This window comes from Melanostigma gelatinosum (genome assembly GCF_949748355.1).
Source record: "Melanostigma gelatinosum genome assembly, chromosome: 2".
NCBI lineage: Eukaryota > Metazoa > Chordata > Actinopteri > Perciformes > Zoarcidae > Melanostigma > Melanostigma gelatinosum.
The window spans coordinates 19,252,796-19,272,318 of record NC_136635.1 but is presented as its reverse complement, the minus strand read 5'-3'; the positions used below and the strand labels follow the sequence as shown (position 1 = coordinate 19,272,318).

Below are 19,523 nucleotides of genomic sequence, written 5' to 3'. Positions count from 1 at the left end.
ACTCCAAGGTACATTATCCAATCTGCAAAAAATGTCTTATGCATGATGCTACTTCAAGCCTGAACATACTTCAGTTGAAAAAATTTCAATAACTCATAGCGCCACCTACTGGCTCAAGGAAATGTCTGATGTAACTCAGCTGGACTTGTTCCAAACGGTCCCAAACTTCACATGCTTGATAACACTCATGGCCTGAGGATGTCTACAAGCTAAATTTCCCTAATACTCACAGCGCCACCTGCTGCCGAAAGGAAATCTGCATTTTTTGATAAACACCATCCGATTTACATGACTTTTACACAATGTGGTTTACACTTGATATAGAGCTACATAATGCATGTGTTCTGTAGCGCTAGGCAGCGGATACAGGAAGCATCGGACTATTTGCAAAGCATCATTTCCAGCATCAGGCGGTCCACGCGGGATTAAAAACGTCTCACTCGCAGACGTGCAGTCCGACGGTCGCGGACATTCTCGGACGCGCTGGCCGGAGTCCCGCCGGCACCCCCGACATGCGGTAGGATGCGAGGGCCCGTTCATCGCTGCTCGCAGCTTTAATTACATTTATTTGTATTCATTGATTAGTTTTGGCTTAACTATACACAGACTTTTTTGTGTGGATGAAATGATTCTCCATACTGGAAAGAACATGTATTTTAACATTAATGCTTCAATAGAACTTTGTTCTTGGACTTAATTTATCATTATAAATTAAAATAATATCACCAATATATATGTTTTACTGCTAGTTATTGTAGATTGATATTGAGCATCAACCCGATTCTCCCTGTATTTCTCAACAACACAGAAGTCTTGCCAAAGCGTCTCTGTGGACATGTTGGCGTCGAACCTGTGAGAATAAAATAATTGAACGTCCACACAAATGCGAGTGATCTGTAAACATTCAAATGTCTCCTGAGTGATTTCAGTTGATATGGCAACATTACAAGCGCAAATGTAAACACTAAAACCCGGGAGGCTTTCAAATTCATTTGATTCCCGAGCAAACGTTTAATTGACTCTCTATTGCATGTGTGTGTGCGCGTCCATCTGTGTGACTCCATGTTTGCACTATTGTTGATTCATTTCGTCTCTGTACATGTACCGCCAAGTACAGACACGAGTGAGTCACAAGTCGGAACACATGCGAAGGGAACACATGTTAAAGGAAGAGATCAGTGTGAAGGAGAGGGAGCTAGGACAAGAGGTGACCAGAGTGTCATCGATTGCTAGAGGGCTGAGGGGATGTGTCCCTCGCTGTGAGGCGAGTCAAGACGAGACAAAGCTGCGTGTCGCGAGCCCTTTTTGTGCCTGATGACTCGCAGCTGATGTCTTATCTTTGCCAGTCAACACTCGAGGATCGAGTGTGTGCACAGGGGAAAACAGAGGTGGGAGAGGGAGGAGTAACAATCATAAAAAAAAGACTGATCTTGCTTGTGATACAACAGAAGCTACAGATTTGTAGCAGAGCTTGAGGATTCCGCCGCGGTATCTCTAAACATTAAAGTTTAAGTTGAGAAAGAGAGAATGGAATGAAATGTAGTCGAGCACTTAAATGCTTTTAAGTTGTCAGCATTTGTGTTTGGATCAAGTGTAAGATGCTAACATATGTTCATCACACCAGCTAATTACAGCTTAATCTGTTGTTCTGTACAAACGGAGATGGATCTTCGTTGATATTTGGTATAGCAGCTGATAGGATCACTTTTTATGACATATTTACCTTTTCTACTCATTAACTATCTATTACTGATTCATCATCTTAAAAACTTGCAAACCAATTCCCGATTATATTTCTGTGATACAGCACATCTCTAATTTTGAATTAAGAGAAAGACACATTGCAGATACGCAGGCCTGTGTCATTTTGAAAATCTCCAACTATTTGAAATCAGCTCTTTTTGAGATTCTGTTAAATTTGGTATTGCATTAGAAAAGGTGGAATAGTTTTATGTGATGTATGTAAGTCTGAATGATAACTAGGCCAAGGTAATTGTTTCCCGACAGTCCAGTCTGCTCCCTGTGAGTGCTGCTGTTGATGGAGAAGATCTTTTTCAGAGCAGACATATTATTTCTTGGCTTTTTTTAATCTGGGCAATCTTGGCTCCTGCATGCATGGGACTCTCCTGTGGCTAATCTGCTCTAGGGCATGGGCACCAGCGGCATGCATTTTAGGGGCTTGAGAAGCGTAATATTTTGGCCTCAGCCTTAGCATTCCAGATAGTGAATCCTTTTGGGAACATTAGCTTGTCTTACATTATCTGAGTCAGATTCATCAAGTCAATTGGCGAATGTCTTCATAATGTCATGATCGAAGACCACTGAAAAATTGTACATGGGATTTTATTTAAACCAGTCAGATGTTTAGTCATGGCTGTCCTCATGACATACTACGTAAAGTGCTGTCAAAGTGATTCCACTATATGATACCCATAGTATGACCATGGTTGGAAGGTCACCACTTTCCATTGCAGGGCTCATGCAGGGCCTATACTATTTACACTGTCATATCATTAATACCTATATTTATCGAGATATATCTCAAACATGTATAAGAACATAAAAAGGTCCTTCTTTACTGTTGTTCATTATTTCCCACCATGGATAAAAGCTGACGAGAGAAGAATACTTCCTAACCAATCACAAGTAACAGCCATTAGTAGTAACTGCCGTGACAGTTATTAACAAGTGGTCGTAAAAAGGAGGCCTCAGGAGCTCAATAATGAGTGAACCGTCATTTCCATTCTGACCTTTTCCTGTTAAACTGTCACAGTTATTTTCATGTCAGAGTAACGTTTTTGCATTATCTTTAATGTCATTGGTTTTAATGTCAAACCCCCATTCTGAGGAGCGTGCCAAAGACGGGATTCATGGCATCACTGTAATTTATTGATGACTTCTTATTTAAACAATTTTGTAATGATCCTAAAACAGGAACTAAAATATATGTGGTCTTTTCATACATTTGCTAAAGAAAAATCTCTTTTTATGTTTCTAAATATATGGAAAAATTGGATGGATTTATGCCTGTTCTATAATAAGGTTTTACAGCGAATATGTTCTCATTGGGGAATCGTAGAGCCTTGTGAATGTAGCATACTGGGAAACTTGCCATCTATGACTTAAGAAGCATCTTTTATCTCGGTAAACTGTCAAACTTTAAGATCGATATGATCAAACTTTAAGATCGATATGAGCCACTCACTGTCTCCACTTACAGTGCATTGTGGTAGAAGAGGATCAGGCAGTAGGAAGCACAGCAGTCCTCAAAGTTTAAATCTTCTTGAAAGAGCTACTTTGCGGATGATGGATGGTGACCCCCCCTGACCCTAACAATTGAGAAATGCTCGTATACTACTGCCGCAGTTGACATATGTTTTAGTTTTGTTTCTAACAGAGATAGCACATCTTTGTGGCATCATGCTCTGGGTTTTATGAAAAATGACTGTGCATCACATCCCTTATGCTTATCATTAAGTAAATTAGGGCCAACATGACGGCCGGGGAGCTTCTGAGATGGTTTAGGTCACATTATCAGAGGACAACTCCTCCTGCAAAAAATTGCAAACCCCCCCCCCCTCCCCAAAGCAAAGCCTGTCCTGCATTATTAACAGACCTTGTGACTCTACACCTGCCAATGCATGTGACATTACAATACACAACATTGGCACCTTTTCAACTCTTCTGCACTGTCCTCGTTTTTTTAAAAGGGCTCATAAAAAAACAGGACCCAATTACTAAGCCGACAGATGCAGACATCAAGTACAATGTGTAAAAGCAAGGGCATGATCACATTGTTCATTGTCCACATAGCATATCCAGATGCACATTACACTTTTATGGTAGGCGTAAATAACAGTCAGAGTCCATGCAGCCGCTCAGTCAAGTATATAGTCAGTCAACGCTAGCTAGCTAGCTGAGTGTAAACATGAGCGCCGGAGCAAACAATGCAAGGGACACATGGGTAATTTTTGTCTTGTCATCATGTAACGGTAGGTTGACCCACAAGCTAATCTCCCCAAAACTCAGCGTGGTCCATTAAGCAAAGCCTCTTTATCCGTGCCTGGCAAGGCTCAACAAATAAAAAAACACAAACATACATACACAGATAGTACGCTGACCGGTTTGTTGTTATTTGGCTGGTTTTATAAGAGACATGTATACAATGAAGGAAAATAAGCAGAGACAAAATTCGGTGGAGTGCATCATGAATAATAATCAGAGCAATGGTTGTCACTCGTGACAGCATGTGGCTGGTATTGTTTTCAGCTTGTGAGTCTCTGTGTGTGTGTGTGTGTGTTTGTCGTCATAGCAGAATGTTGTCCTGGAGACACCTACTGCAGCGGGAACTACAACAGAAGTGAACACGAGTACTTTGCCAGGTGTTTATTATTCTGTCTGTCTGTGGACAGATTTTGCCACCGCTATAGCGTCACCGTTGTGCAAGATGCAATCATGAAACTTTACTGGTGTGTCGATCAAACTGAAGGTCGAGTTTAAAGATGGCCGTGGTTTGAGCAAGGGGGTAGGGAGTTGGGAAGGGGCCATTGCCCCCCCCCCCCCTTTTTTTGTAAACATGAAAGCGAGTGATAAAATGTACTTATTAGCAGCAGAAAAAAAGATAACATACTGTACAGGAATAAGTTTGAAATGGAAACAGTTGATTACTTCTTGTTTTACCATATTTTGTACAATTCTGCACTCCACTCTATTCCCATGTGATACTGAGTATATTTTTGGACACAAAAAGCTACTTCTAAATGAATACTAGGTATTATTCATATCGTCAAGTGAGAGGTTGACTCCATGGTGCTTTGTACCTGTACATGGCAGCATATGAAAAAGGATGACCCAGGCCAATTAGAATAATCTTTGACATGCAACAATCATGTGATTCCAGTGAATGATAAATACATATTATATGCTATTCTAAACTAGAAAACTGGTAGGATCAGTATTTGAGATGTAGGTTGCGATGCTGACAAATAAATTACATCTGTGGCTTCTTTTGGCAGGAGCACTAGCAAAGCAGCTCTTTGGCTCGCATATTGTGGTGTTTCTGTTTGATTGACAGGTGTGTCATAGCCAGAGACGCACTGGGCAGACCTCCAACTGCCGTTGCCTCTCCTGTCAGTGTGGTTGGTTTGAAGCTGTCTCCATGGATTGTCTGGCCAACATGGAGAACATGGTGAATTAGAGAAGTTGACATGGTAAATCAGTGGAGTTGGCACAACAGTGCACTTCAGTGAGCCATGCTTTTTATCACCACAGAGGCTGGCTTTCAGGCTATGAGTCGTACTTATCGACCAGCAGACACCAGTGAAGGCATTTATATGTGTGTATTTTAGTGGTTTAATGGTTTTTTTGTGTATTTTTTTAGTGTCATAAGTTTACGGTTCTCAGTGTTCCTTAAGGATTAAAAATCAAGTGATCAACCACCAAAACAAAGCATTTATAGTAGTGTGTACACTGAATGTAATGGTATTATGCAGGAAAAGAACGTAGAGATGCAGAGTTACTTTACTTTACAGGTTGGTTTACCTCTTAGTACAAGTTTTGTCATTTTACATTGTCATTTTGTCAAAATACATATTTTTAGAATCTCATATCTGATGCATATTAACAACATACATTTCCAATCATAATCATTGCTGCATTGTAAAATGGTATGAAGAAGTAATCAGATCTGTTACTGACTAAGAAACTGGCAATTTGTCTGTTAAAATGACTTCACTGCAAGAAAAAGTCTTGCTTTAAAAGCACTAAGCACTAAGGTACAGAAATATCAAGTATCAGAAGGAAACATAGTCATTAGGCAGCAGAATGACGCTTGTCAGTGTCAGTGATATTATATACTTATCACGGATGGTGGTAGTTGATAGTTTAATTTACAACAGAGCATAATCATTTATGGCTAATTGGGTGAAAAAACTATTTCCTTCTGAAATAAGTTACAAGCGAGTATAAATTAGCATAACAAGGAAATAGTCAAGTCTGTTGAATTACCTCAAGATTGTACTTAAACAAAGTATTTGAGTAAATGTACACTTCTGGCTGTAAAAGGATGTTACGAAATTCTTCTGGCTACAATTATTATACAATTTGAGGTCCCATTTAGCTGGCGTAGATCCATTTCCCCAAGGGAATGACTGACATAGACCACATTATGATATGCACGTCATGAAAAAGATGAAAGGAAATTGGTGAAAAATTCCACCTCAGTCAAATTTGCTCGAGGTATTGACTTCTCAAAATGTGTGTTTACTGCATAATTTCAAACGGTTAAAATGACACATGTATGGGTGAATTAAAAGAAGATATTTCTGTCTTTTTTGACATTTCTATCAACTGTTGTAAAAAGATAAGCTGTGAAAGAAGGCAGACATGATTGAGAGCGTAATTTGAAATTGCTTCAGTCACCTGTAGTTCAGTCCCCTCGGGTTACGTTTTGGGTGCCATGGATACTGTGTGTGGAGGCTAATAACATTATGGCAAGGTGGAAATAGAGATATACTGTACCGGAGGGTCTGTGTTTATGTGTTTGCAAGAGCAGACAGGGAGCAAGATAGTGACGCACAGTAGAAAGAGATAGCACGGTGCAGTGACACAGCAGACAGAGTTTCTTTCAGGGAGAGAGAAAACTGCAGCGTTTTGATTTAGCCCGTCGCACTGGGCTCAGACCACGCAGATTACAGACGTCTATGCTTGGAGGTCTGTCGGTCGGCAGAGTCGCTCGCTCCCTCCCTGACCTCCCTATAACCAGGATCTCCAATCACTGTAAAACCGATTCATTAAAATCTGCTGTTAGTGAGAGGACACACACGCGGGTGAGCAAATGGACCACAGCCAATTATGTGATTCCCTGACAGTTAGAAAGAGATTTAGTCATTAAGTATCTCTGAGGAGGGAGACAGTGATCACCACAGCAGATCCGCACATTATTATAGGGTTTGGAAGAATGTGTGAGTGTGTGTTAGTGTTAGTGTGTGTCAGTGTGATATGTAGAGTATGATGAAGGTCCACTCTCTGTGGCTTGCACAACCAGAGTGATGAAACCTGAAGACAAACACTGTCAGAGAAATCATTAAAACATGTAAAGTAAGTATAGCGAATCAAATTATCGACAGCATAAAAGGCCCCATTCTTAAACAAATGTGAGCGGGAAGTTCACAGAGAGCTAATACATAAGTGGAGATATGTTTAAGATGTTAACTCTGAAGGATATAGTTGTGATACAAACGGTAATCACACATGACAAGGTATCTTACAATTTTAAATGTAGTTTGAGTCAACAGCAAGTGGTTTCTGTTTGTATCGCTGCTAAAGTAACATCCCCATGGAAAATGCTTTCTATTTGCTGTGTTTGATTCTTCAACATGATAGGACAGGCAAAGGACTAAATGAGAGGCCTGCGGGCAGACCAAAACCCCGGGAGAAACCAAGGAGCAAATACAATCAGGACTTTCTGGTTGGGCCCGGCTGAAACTGTTTGATAATGTGAGACACAGTTTAAAGGAGGGGGGGGGGGGACACTGTTTTCACAGATACAATCAGCTTACTTTTCATGACGAGAACTACTCTTCACTACTTGCGAAAAGAGTGGTATGATGTCCTCTGTGGCTCTGAGGGACACTTGCAAAAGTCTTAGGAAAAAACCCTGATGGTGTCATAGCGATGTCATCGGGGTTATCTCCAGTTGGACATAACAAAAACACTGTGTTAAAATACTTTGAATGTGGAATTTGGAGGGTGTGTTCGTCTTTTTGTCGGTTTATTAACAGTCGGTTTATTAATAGTCCCCGGCGAGACCGGAGGCGCAAATGACGTGATTAACGTTAGCCGTCTTTACTTATGCCGTGTTCACACTCAGACTCTCGAGTGTAGATTATGACCATTATTTTTAAAATATTTCTCTTGTTTGTCTGCAAATTCACAGGGACACTGTGGAGTTCTCTTTTCTTTCTACATTCAAAATCTATTGTGTACAACCTTGATCTATCCAGTGCATTTCCCTCCTAATAAAACATTTGCAAAGCTGATTTAAAAAAAAAAGTACAGGGTCTCTTATTGTGCTGTCTTTTCTGTACACTTCCATTGACTGTAACAAACTGTAACAAGACAACATCAGTCTTTCCTGGAGTGAAAGCTACAGTGGATTTTTGGAAGTGTACCTATGATGACATCATTTATTGTAAGAAATGATCCAGTTGTAGTGGTGTCAATCAGGTTTGAATCGGTTCTTTCTTTTAATCTTAGGTTGGGTACAATTTTTAAGACTTTATGGGTCTTGAAATTAGTTATATCTTGCCTGTTATTATTGAAAATGTTCAAAGGTGCCTCATGTTCTTCTTCACTTTTCTTACATTTTACAAAGAAGTATGAGATAGTAGTACAATTAGAAGATTGGCAAACTCTACAGCTTTCTACACTTCCTCTTCACATCCCTGCGCTCCAGGGTTGGATTTCATGGATAATATGCCGGATCGCATTCATAGCAATGAAAACTGCTTCATGGCACAGAACAGAGGGAGAGCCAGAGACCTGCAGCTTTTAGAATTTATTGCAAAAGCAAATTGTGGAACAAGTGAAAGGTTGATGGCAAAATCGCATCCAGCCTTCCATCTAACAGCTCTTTTAAAGTCTAACTGAATTAAATTTCTTCCCAAAGGCCTTGAGAATGTGGATCTGTGGTTTCTTTCACTTTTTATTTTCTCTTGTTACCTTTAGGGCACAAGAAATTTGTCTAAAGTATGAAGCCGAATCAATACTGCAATATCAAGTGAACCTCTGTTAAACATCCAACTGCATTTTCCCTGACCAGCGATTCTGAATGTTCACTGTGTGGAGCTGAAAGGAGATCAAGCCTTTGAAAGATGAAGTGAACCTCACTCAAAATGTAATAGTTGATAAGCACGTTACAAAAAGTTAGAACTCGGAACTCTAAGTCTGTTTCTGAAAGTATCGCTCCTTCCAAAACCTGCTTCAGAAATATCAAATCACATTTGGAGTTCTAACTTAATCAAAAACATCTTTGCATCTCTCTTTTCACCGCGAATCAGACCTGGTACCCTAACAGTGACAATGCTGTGCTAAAGGCAGTCATCTGCAACACTGCTGACCAACTAAATCTTTTCTTTCACCTCCGTTTCTCACTGTGAACCCCTTGGATTGTCAAAATCCTGCAAGTTTACACGAGCTGTAAACCTTGGTGCCACTGACAGGAACCATTGAGTTAGCCAAAGCAAGCCTGCAGATAATCTATCTGGAACATTAGCTTTGCGCTCACACTTGACTTCATCTGATTCCCAGATGTTACAGATTGACCAGAGCAGATAACATCTGATGTCTTCGTGTCATTAATTGTGGATGACCTTATGTGGAGCTACTGTTGACTCATTTGAATCGAATATTATTTCTTATCGCTTTGTGATTTATTACCGGCTGGTTTTGGCCCTCGGCTTTAGGTCGATGTTTTTTTCAGGTTCACTTTACATATTCATGAGGAGAAGGTTCACTGCAACCCACAGATGAAGATGTCAGATGCTCCTTTGATATAATAAAGTGTTTAATTACAGTAAATTTGGTATATTTGACATTTAAACCCTGGAGGATGGTTGACAAGATACTTATCTGTGATGTATAAAATACTTCAATATCTTAAAGCAGCTTCAAAGTTTAGAACAGGACTTTACATCGTACGCTAGTTCCTCCTTATCTCATCTTCTGCTTAGTCATTGTTTAATTTTAGCTACAGCATTTCTGTTATGATGACATTTGCTAATGCTACTGTACTCTATTCTGCAGTAAAAGGAGAAATAGCAGAGACAGAATTACGTGCATATACTTAGGGCTTTCAAATGGCATCGTGTGAGGTTCATGGACCTGAGATAATATGACTAAAAAAGCGAAACTATAACCATTTATTTTAAGTATACATCAAGAAATACTGTGTTTACAGTGCAACGCTGCATCTCTAGTTCACATTCAGTACATTAACATGCTCAAAATAATCTGACTGAAATCCCATCACACACTATGCAGTGACTGTAATTAGTATGTGTCACCATATTTTAGATAAGATAAGCTTGTGATTCATGGAACAATGCACTTAATACACCTACACATTGCTGATTGTCAGACAATCACAGATTGTTTTAATCAGATTTTTAGGATGATGCAGATTGGATCTAACTGAATCTCAGCACGCTGAATAAAGTAACATGGCTATCAAATGATGCATGCAAACTGGGTTACTGGGTGAAATAACGCCACTTCAGCGTGACTAATAAGGATTGTTTGCATGCAAATGTGTCCGCCGTCTAGCTAGCTGTCCCCTGTTTCCCCTGCAAGCACCGGATTCACTGTGCTGGACTTGCATCACATTCAGAGACAGAAACACTGCGTGGAAGGGAATGCAACGGGTGATAATGACCGCAAACCATCTTTAGAAATTGATCTCAAGGGTCTTTCACAATGTGCATTCCACATTAATGGTGCAAGTCATGTAAACAAATTAAATAAATAAAATTCATACCCACCACCTTGCGATGCCGTGGCTTGCAAAATAAAAGGGAAGGCTTTCCTCCCAAATGATTTACTGTACGGTAACTCGAATACCTTATGTTCAGATACAGGTGCAGTCTTGAGAGAGATAATGAACCCCAAGGATAATGAACCCCTCAGTGTCTCATTTGGAAGCACAACAGCAAGCACGCAGTCCATCTCAAATTGTAAGAGTGTTTTATTTTTGTCTGTGCGTGTTGACTGTTTAGAAACTCGCTGTATCCCAAACATCTTGGGGAGACCATTGACAGCAGCATAAATCAGTTCAGGCTGCAATTCAAAATCGCAGCTTGGAAAAATGATACAGTACCTCCATATCATCTAACTTCACATTGATGTCATCACAGAAAACACTCAAAATGACAGTCGTGTTTCCAATCTGGAATACTTAACTTTTGCAAAACTTTGTTCAGGCATACAATTTTGCTTCTCACCAGTAAACATAAGTAATACGACTTACAACTTAAGTGTGTATTAATCAGAACAATGCAGACACCGTTCATCTGTTACGACCAACAAACATAGAAATAAAGTATATACAAAAACTATCCATTTATTTTCCACAAAGCTGTGTGGCTCTGTTTCAATTCAAGACATGAAGAAATAATTTATACAATCCACTGCGCAGATGAACATCATTTTACCTCACCCTAGGCAAGAAAAAGGAATTGCAATGGATGGGATTTGTGTTATAATTGTACTTTTTGAAAAGGGTTTGGACAGCTTGATGACAGAAAATATGGCTGACAGACACTGTACGCCAGGTACACATCTCTAGGCCAACGACAACTCATGACAGCTCCTGTTCATTTCCCATACTTCGTAATTTTAGCTTGTGCACTCAGCTTCTAAAGAAAATGTTCATTCTGTTGGTATAAGTCTACAGAAATAGCATGTTCTGATCAGTGAGTGTGAAGTGAAACCGCTTTACTCTGCTCCCCACCAGACTCACTCCAACTCACGCACCCAACTCGACTAATATAAATGTATAGTCTGGTACTATGCGATGGGAAATGTTCAGTGTTTACATTACCACCGTAGGGTTTCTAATTCTTGAGCCATAAATAACCTCACACATAACCATCATGACTTCTAGGTTGCTCTAGTGTTAAATCGACTGAAAAACGGGCCACGCAAATAAAGACAAAGAAGGATATCCTACTCCCATTATACGAGTCCCACAATTCTTAAAGTGCTGACAAATATGAGTATTTCCTCACTCCGTCAGCTGTAACGCTCTCTTACACTTAAACATTCTCAGGCAGCATTGCTGACAGACACAGATCTATGAATCGTTTCAACCAATTTATAAATATTTAATTGACTATCAGTGTCTTATCGTGAGGCCTTACATTCATCACCCAACTGTGACTACTAGTGTCTGATAAGAAGAAAGAAAACAACTGCTTCCTCTCTCAAATTTCATAGCGATATTATTCCCATTTCATGATTTGATACAGTTATTCTTTGAGAGGGAGACAGAGGAGAATGTTAACAGGGACGAGTTTCGGCAGAAAGTCAGATGGAAGCACACATGGCGGAGAGGGTTCACCTTTTTTCGGAAAAAGTACAACACAATAAGTGGACATTCAACAGAGTTCAGCGGCTGTAAAAATGTATGTTCATTACTGCTGGAGGACTGTTCAAGACATGTGTAACATTTCATACATCCGGTCATAAGGCATTATCTCACCAGGAGCTGGCCACTGATAAGTTCACAGACTTCAGCTGTTAACTCGACAGAACAACCTGCAGAACGTTGTGGAACATTTTGGCCTCTCGGCAGGTCACAGTTTGCTGATTGTCTCTGAGTATTATGTTCTCCTGTGCCACACATTATGACATGGCTAATGAGTGAGTAGCACAGGCGGTATACGTTAAGATGTTGCATGCAATTATCAATGAAGTCTTTTTTTTCAATTTAGTTAGCTTATCTGTTTAGCTCTAAATTGAGGTTTTAAAAGCCTGTCAGCTTACGTCCAACCGGATTAAAGCGGTTTGAAACGTCACAGCCGTCTTTGGAGATTTGCACTCTTGCTACTGTTGCTAAAAATCCAAAAAAGTTGGCGCAGAAAAAGAGAAGTTGCCATTTAGTTTACATGTACATTGTTACCTACCTGAAGGCTGTACAGCACATGATCTTGTTAGTCAGTGGTTTTCAAGGAAGGAAGAAATTGAAATGCGCTCAGTGCAGGAGGTGACAGAATAACGTCTCACATTCTATGAATATATTATGGCAGACAACAGCTGTTTGCATTGTAACCTATAGTCACAAAGTGAATACCATGGATTTAGGCTACTTTTAATTCTTACAACTATCCTACCCTTCATTGTCCAAGTGCTGAATTTAATAGGGCAGCGTGGAGTGGGTCTGCAGGCCTTGTATATTGGACCGATATGGTTAAAAGCATTGCCTCAAGGGTGAATGCTCAGTTGACTCAAACGCAGTCCTCTTACTGCAATGGCTTCTTCAATTCGCTGAGCTCCTTTGTAGCAGAGCAGTAGTTCCAGAATGAACAAAGAGCTTTCGACCAGATGGAGAAACAAAGACAGAAGCAGACGGATAGAGATGTACAGGAGAAAGACAGGAATTGTCTGTGTTGTGTAGGTATGGTTGTGGAGCTGTGTAAAACAGCTGTCACCTGCTTCTCTGACTATGAAAAAGAGTGTTATATTTCTACCAATCCCTCTCTCACTGGATTCTATCAGATCACCGGTCTTCCCTTCTTGTATATTTTGAACTTTACTTACATTTTTAGAGGATGTAGTTTTAGTTTCACGGTAGATTAATGAACTCATTTTTGCTTGTTTTCAACACTCACAATGACTGTTCATGCCCCAAACGAGAGCAGATCGTTTTCAAAATGTTTATTTAAATAGAAAGGACACTGTGGATTCAATGCTATTTTGAACTCAAAACTTGTCTCAACATGTGGAATAAAATACCAGTCAAAAGAGGGACAAGTTGGAAAAGCATGGGCCATAAAAGGCCATAGGTCAGTTTAAATGATTTTAACGATCCAAAAAGATACAGTTTTCTCAAGAAGAGGGAGTGAGAATTACTGTCTGCAGAAGAAAATGAAGGTCAAAAACGTGCTCAACAGACTGACCAATAGAAACCCAACTGATCACAGGGAAAAGTGCTGCTCTGCAGCAACTTTCTTCTCCTTTTGTACATGGCTCCTTCGGGGAGAACTCGCTGGGTAACTCTATTCTGAGGCCAGAAGCTCAGACAAGACCTCCAATGAGATGAAGTTCTTCACTTGGAGGTTGAAAGGCGCTCTTACAGAATATTTGAAGGGTGAAGGAGAAAAAAAGAAAGAGAAAATAATAAGCTTTTCTCACTGAACTTGAATAACATATTAGTTTGGGTTGTTGATAGGAAACAGCTTTTAAACCAGATTAAATGTTTGTTAATTCAGGTTACAATTATTACTATTGCAACCTGTTTCATCAGAAAAAAAACTGGCATCTCTATTACCTCAATCTCATTTCAGCCTCTTACTGTGCAGTAATGGCAGAGAATTGGTGCCAGCCACAACAGCGTGCGGTGTATTGTTTCCACCTCGTGTGTCTACATGGCAGAAGGTGGTCCTGGAGACACTTTGTCACAGCGATAGCGTCACAACTGGGCAAGATGCAGTCATGAAACTTTACAGGTGTTTAGTTGAGATCAAAATGAAGGCCGAGTTCGAAGGTGGGCGTCGTCCTGGAAGTAGGTGGTTAGGAAGTGGGACTCACACCCCTGGCCCTATTTGCCCTACAGCCGGTGTGATCGCATCGCAAGATGGTCTCTACTTTTGTTAATGCATTCGCTGTGTTCTCCGGACAACCTGCAGCGCTCTGCCTTCTCGGCCTTGCACACCAAATTCATAAAATGTGCTCATTAGAATTCTGCTACAAGCCCAGCTCAATTCCTTTAAGCCATTAGCGGTTGTTGAGAATGGTTTGGGCTCGCCTCAGCATGGACAGTAAAGACAAGGACAGGGTGCCAGAGACAATCAATGCTTCTCTGTGGCTCAAGAATGAAAGTATAACAGCAAGGCTGCCCCCATCGAGTGCCGCACGGCCATCTTTTTCAACCACTTAATTGATCAAGGCTTTATTTATCTTGTCACAAGACTTTAACCTCATTTGTTTTCCATTCCCTCACAAAGCACCTTCATTGAATAACCATGTTAACAATCCATAGCATCACATTTATTTCCCCCCCCTCGCTGAACACACTTAAGACGTTGTGTCTGCTTTAATTTCCTTGTGGCAGGGGCACTTTTAAACTTGTGTAATGAATTATCATATCAAACATAAGCTCTATATACATTTTTGCCGGCTGCACACACAAACACAGAGTAGGCTTTTCATTCGAGAATATTCTCATTGTATGTGTTTTAATGCAGCAGAGGGAGTGGAGGGGCGGAGGGCTGAGATAAATTCCTCTCCCTTTGTTCTTTGTGAACAGAGCAGAGGTGCATCATGCACACTCTCTTAACTCTGCAACTATGCAAAGATGTTCCTGTAATTGGGTGATATTTTTCAACAGCAATACCCGCTGCATGCATTTCCATTACATTTCTGTCATAAAATACCCTCCTCGATGTCGTCAACTTAAATGGAATGTCAATACTTAGTGTGTGGAATGGGAAGCGTGGAAATGGGCTTAACACTGGGACCCATAAACATCAAATTTAATGCCGCCACCAAAGGAAGGGCCAATCGCAGCATAGCTTTGCAAATAAAAGAATAATAATCACAGATTTTCTCGCCCAGCCATCTCAACAGCTTAATATTAATACTCTCTTGTGCACTCTCGTTTTCTAATCGTCCCCAATATCCTTCCTTCCCTCCATTCCGTTTTCCTTTGCATTGAGAACTTTGACTGCATCCAAACTACACAATCGTCAACACCCACCTCACTTACATTCGTTACATTTTTTTTTGTAACCCAAAATGAAAAATGGAAGACAGAATCAAAACCCAACATCAACATTCTTTGGTTTAGGGGTTGCTGCTCAGCTGATCTCCGTCTGGTGACCAGAGGAATATTCCCCACACAGGAACACTTTATGGGCTCATTTTAGCTTTAGGAGACAGCTGTGCCAGCACAGGGCGATTAAGTCTCAATATATTAACCCATATTGGGCAATTTGCAGAGACAAGTGAGATGATGCTGTGATTGATTTTACTGTGCTTTAAGTGTTAACTATTAACACTACTATAAGTGGAATATGGTCTTTGTTGTATCGTATCTGTTCAGACGACTTTACTCAGTTTTCTCTTTGTCCTCACATTCGCCAACTTCACATCCATTTCATTAAAGATGGTTTTTTTCTCATTAAAATGTAAAATTGTAACAAACTTATTGTCTTACCATACTGACGTGATTAATAACCAATAGTTAATAAATACATGGCTAAGTAAATGAGGAATGATCGAAGAGCTGAGATAAGTCATCCACACAACATGCCATGTATCGTTTCTTTCCCCTCTGGAGCCTTACCACTAGTCACAAGATAAACATCATGTTCTATTCTTAGCAGCCCACACACACACACATGCAGACACAGCACGTGTTGAGAAATGAATGTTGTCCTGTGATGTCAAGGAAGAGTGCATACAGTGGTATCTCTAAGGTAATTAAATAGAACTAAAGGACTGCTGTGACTGGGAAGGCTTGGCAGGGGTAGACTAATGGTAAAGCTGATTAAAGTGTGTTTTATCCCCCTAATGAAACTCATCTTCTCAGCTCACAGTGTACAAACTCATTCAACAGAGAAGCTTCACGGGCCCACTGCGACTTTTAGCAGGATGTTGTTATTCTCACCTTTACAAGTTGGTTATAAAAGTTCATCTTCTTAAGGGTCACCAATGCGATCCAAGGAAACACTAATTGCTTGTGATACTGATGAACTTTTACACCTACTGTATTGTAAGACGTATACTTTCATTTGCAATAATCTTTTCGTCCGAAGCAAATTACAGTGAGCGCCCAAACAAACAGCGAACAACATGTCCTACATCTGCCACAGTACGAATGCTTTGAGTTTTGAGAAGACACTTATCTATGGGAAACAATTTTGGGACAGAGAGGTAACAGAACTAGACTCAATTTGGCACCCAGAGCTCTAATGTCATGAGGGCACATGGTCGTAGAGTGTTTTCCGACTCATGCCCATTTGGTAATTTGGTGACTCATTATGCACTTGACTGTGTTCAGTCTGAATGGGAGGTGCAGCACGTAGGGCGGTGGCTCGGTGGTTTAAACTGGCATTTCATAGCAAAGGGTTTCTGGGTTTGAATCAATTTGTGTTTCATGTGCACCACTTTCCTTCCACAGTTCAACGACTAGCAATTTAGCGGAACTGCAAACTCTAAATTGCCCATAGACATACCATAGAGATACCATTGTCTATCGATGTGTGCTAGCCCTGTAACAGAATGGCACCATTCCCAGTGTAAACCCTGTCTCTTGCCCAGTGCATGCTGGAATGTGCTCCAGTGAACCAGCACAGGTGGAGCAGGTATGAATGTGAAGGTGGGAAGGTTTGCTTGTGGATTTGTGCGCTTGTATAGCTCAGCTAACACCTATACGTGTAACACATCTGATCCAAAAATATGAAATTTCTTTTTCTACAGTATGTATTCATGTATAAATGTGTTTGTGGCGTGAATTACTGTCATCTGCCAAATTTTGCACTGGGATGTGTGAAATGAGAACTGTGAAAGTGTCAGCACCCTCTGAAAATGTCAGGAAATGGCTGGTGGATGCCCCCCTCCTTTCCCTGCTGTCCACCACCGGTCCTGGTACAGGCTCTTTTTCGAATATAATTTCACCTGTTCTTGCATTGGGCAATGATTTCTCCGGGACATGAACAACACAGTAAGCACATGTGTTACTGTATATACTCCCACACAAATATAATTGTAACCATATATTCACTTGTCACGAAGCTGCATCCTCTCCCACAGAGGAAAAAATCTGTTTATTTTTGGGCTGGGGTGTTTTTTGTCCAGACTGTTGTCTTGTAACTGGTCATGAGGAAAGCCAGTCCCACTCACCATCTGAAAATAAATTCCTCAACCCCTACCCCACTGTCACATATATGTAGCATGCCTCTAGCACCTAAAATTACCAAAATTCAGTCGCCACAGGCTGTTCAAGCTGCATTATGACGCGCTGCTGGTCCAATTTCGTTGTCATTTTGTTCTCCATTTGTAATGCAACTGTCCCCTCAACGGCACTGTACATTTCTGGAGTACTTTCAATGTGGGACTCTCCATCAGTCATGCCACCCTCAGCAGTCCATTCAGCTTCTGTAGCGCTTCAATTAAATTGGAAACCAAATCAATTTCACCCCCAAGAGACCAAATTACCTTTACCACTATTTACCATTCAGCAGTTTGATTTGGGCAGAACTTATATATGTTTAAAACAGACAGTTCATATTAAGTCTAAATATCAATTTTCATGGGAATTTCAGGTAGATGAAGAGGAAAGATGAGCACACTGCAGAACATGTCAAAACCATAGATCATAACTTTAATCATCCGTTTTTCTTTCATTGCAACATTTCGATCCAAAACGTTCTACTTTTGCCATTTCAGCTAATGGAAAGTTACTGAAACCTCATGTAACTGCCAGCAGTCAATCAATCTCAACACCCTTTTCTATTCACACACCTTATTTTTGTTGTCAGCTTTGACAGTATTACACGCCGCAACCAAGGATCACGCTGACATTGTGGATGGAAAAATGATCAATTATAATCTTGCCAACTCTCACTTCTCCTCTCTCTGTCACTTATGCCACTGGTGATGAACGGCTAGGTACTAATAACTCATCTCACATTCTGAGCGGTTTATGGAGATATACCACCATTAATTAGAGTGACAGACAAGTGGGATATATTAAGACGATGCATAATGAGATAAAGGTTCTAAGTATTGCTTTGCCCCTCTTTCACTGCCAATAATTCCACCAACAATTGGAAGAATTTATGAGGGGAACTGTTGTGAAAAAGTATGTCTTAGCACAAATTAGGCATAGAAAGTTAGATTTGTTTAACCCTTACAGTTAAAGTAATACCAGAAATGAGTCATCACAACTTAAGTTTTTCCCAGTAAGATTAACAGCCACCTGAATATAACGCAAGGCTTAGAAAAACATTCACCAAATTTGGCATGGTGTTGGTGTCCAATTGTACCTTTAAAATCCAAATGCCCTTTGAAAACCACAATCCTCCTCCCTTTTGATTTTTGCTAATGGCAATGTTCCAACCAAGAATGGAAACATTTTCTTTGTTATTTATTTTATAATGTTTTGTGGCGACAAGAGATCATACTGTTGTATCCGGTTGAATTGAAGGATATGTTGCCATCCACCCACTTCTGTATATGGTCAAGTAATACTCCTTTAAGTAGCTGTTAACTGAGCCTGTTGGTAGTTGTTTATTTGTTTACGTTTGTGTTTGTGTGTCAGACGATGGAAACAGTTTCATGCCAGTGACAGCAGACAGTCTGGCAGATTGACTGGCATGTTGCCATTCAACATTGCTGAGCCGAACACAGCATCAGTTAAAAAGTCTCCACCTGTGTTGCATAGTTAAATAGAGCTGCAAGCAGTTAATATATTGGTAGACACGCTGTAAGCGAATAAATGACTGAGAATAAATGCAAGTGAGCTGACTATTTTTAGGAGACCGAAAACTGTCTTAAGTAAGCAAGTTCGGCTTACAATATGGCCTTTGCTGATAAGAAGCACAAGTCGGATGCTACAGTATATAGTGCTGCGGCCCAGATAACCCGTTCCCTCCTTTCTCTCTGCTTCGGCTCCGTGTTGTTGCTGGTCATCTGGAAGTCAGTTAAAGACAGTGATTTATGCCTGGGGCTTCATGCAGCATTGCCTCATTACACACAGCCATTTTGAAAATCAGCAGATAATTACAGTGTACATCATAGACCTC

The 19,523-nt window shown here is 40.4% G+C and overlaps 1 protein-coding gene across 4 annotated transcripts in view; it reads left to right on the top strand.

Annotated features, from left to right (window-relative positions):
- pcdh9 (protocadherin 9) overlaps window positions 1-19,523 on the top strand; it is a gene marked incomplete at its 5' end in the record, with an annotated part of 174,799 nt that overhangs the window by 27,510 nt on the left and 127,766 nt on the right. The gene's annotated exons all lie outside the window — the stretch shown is intronic.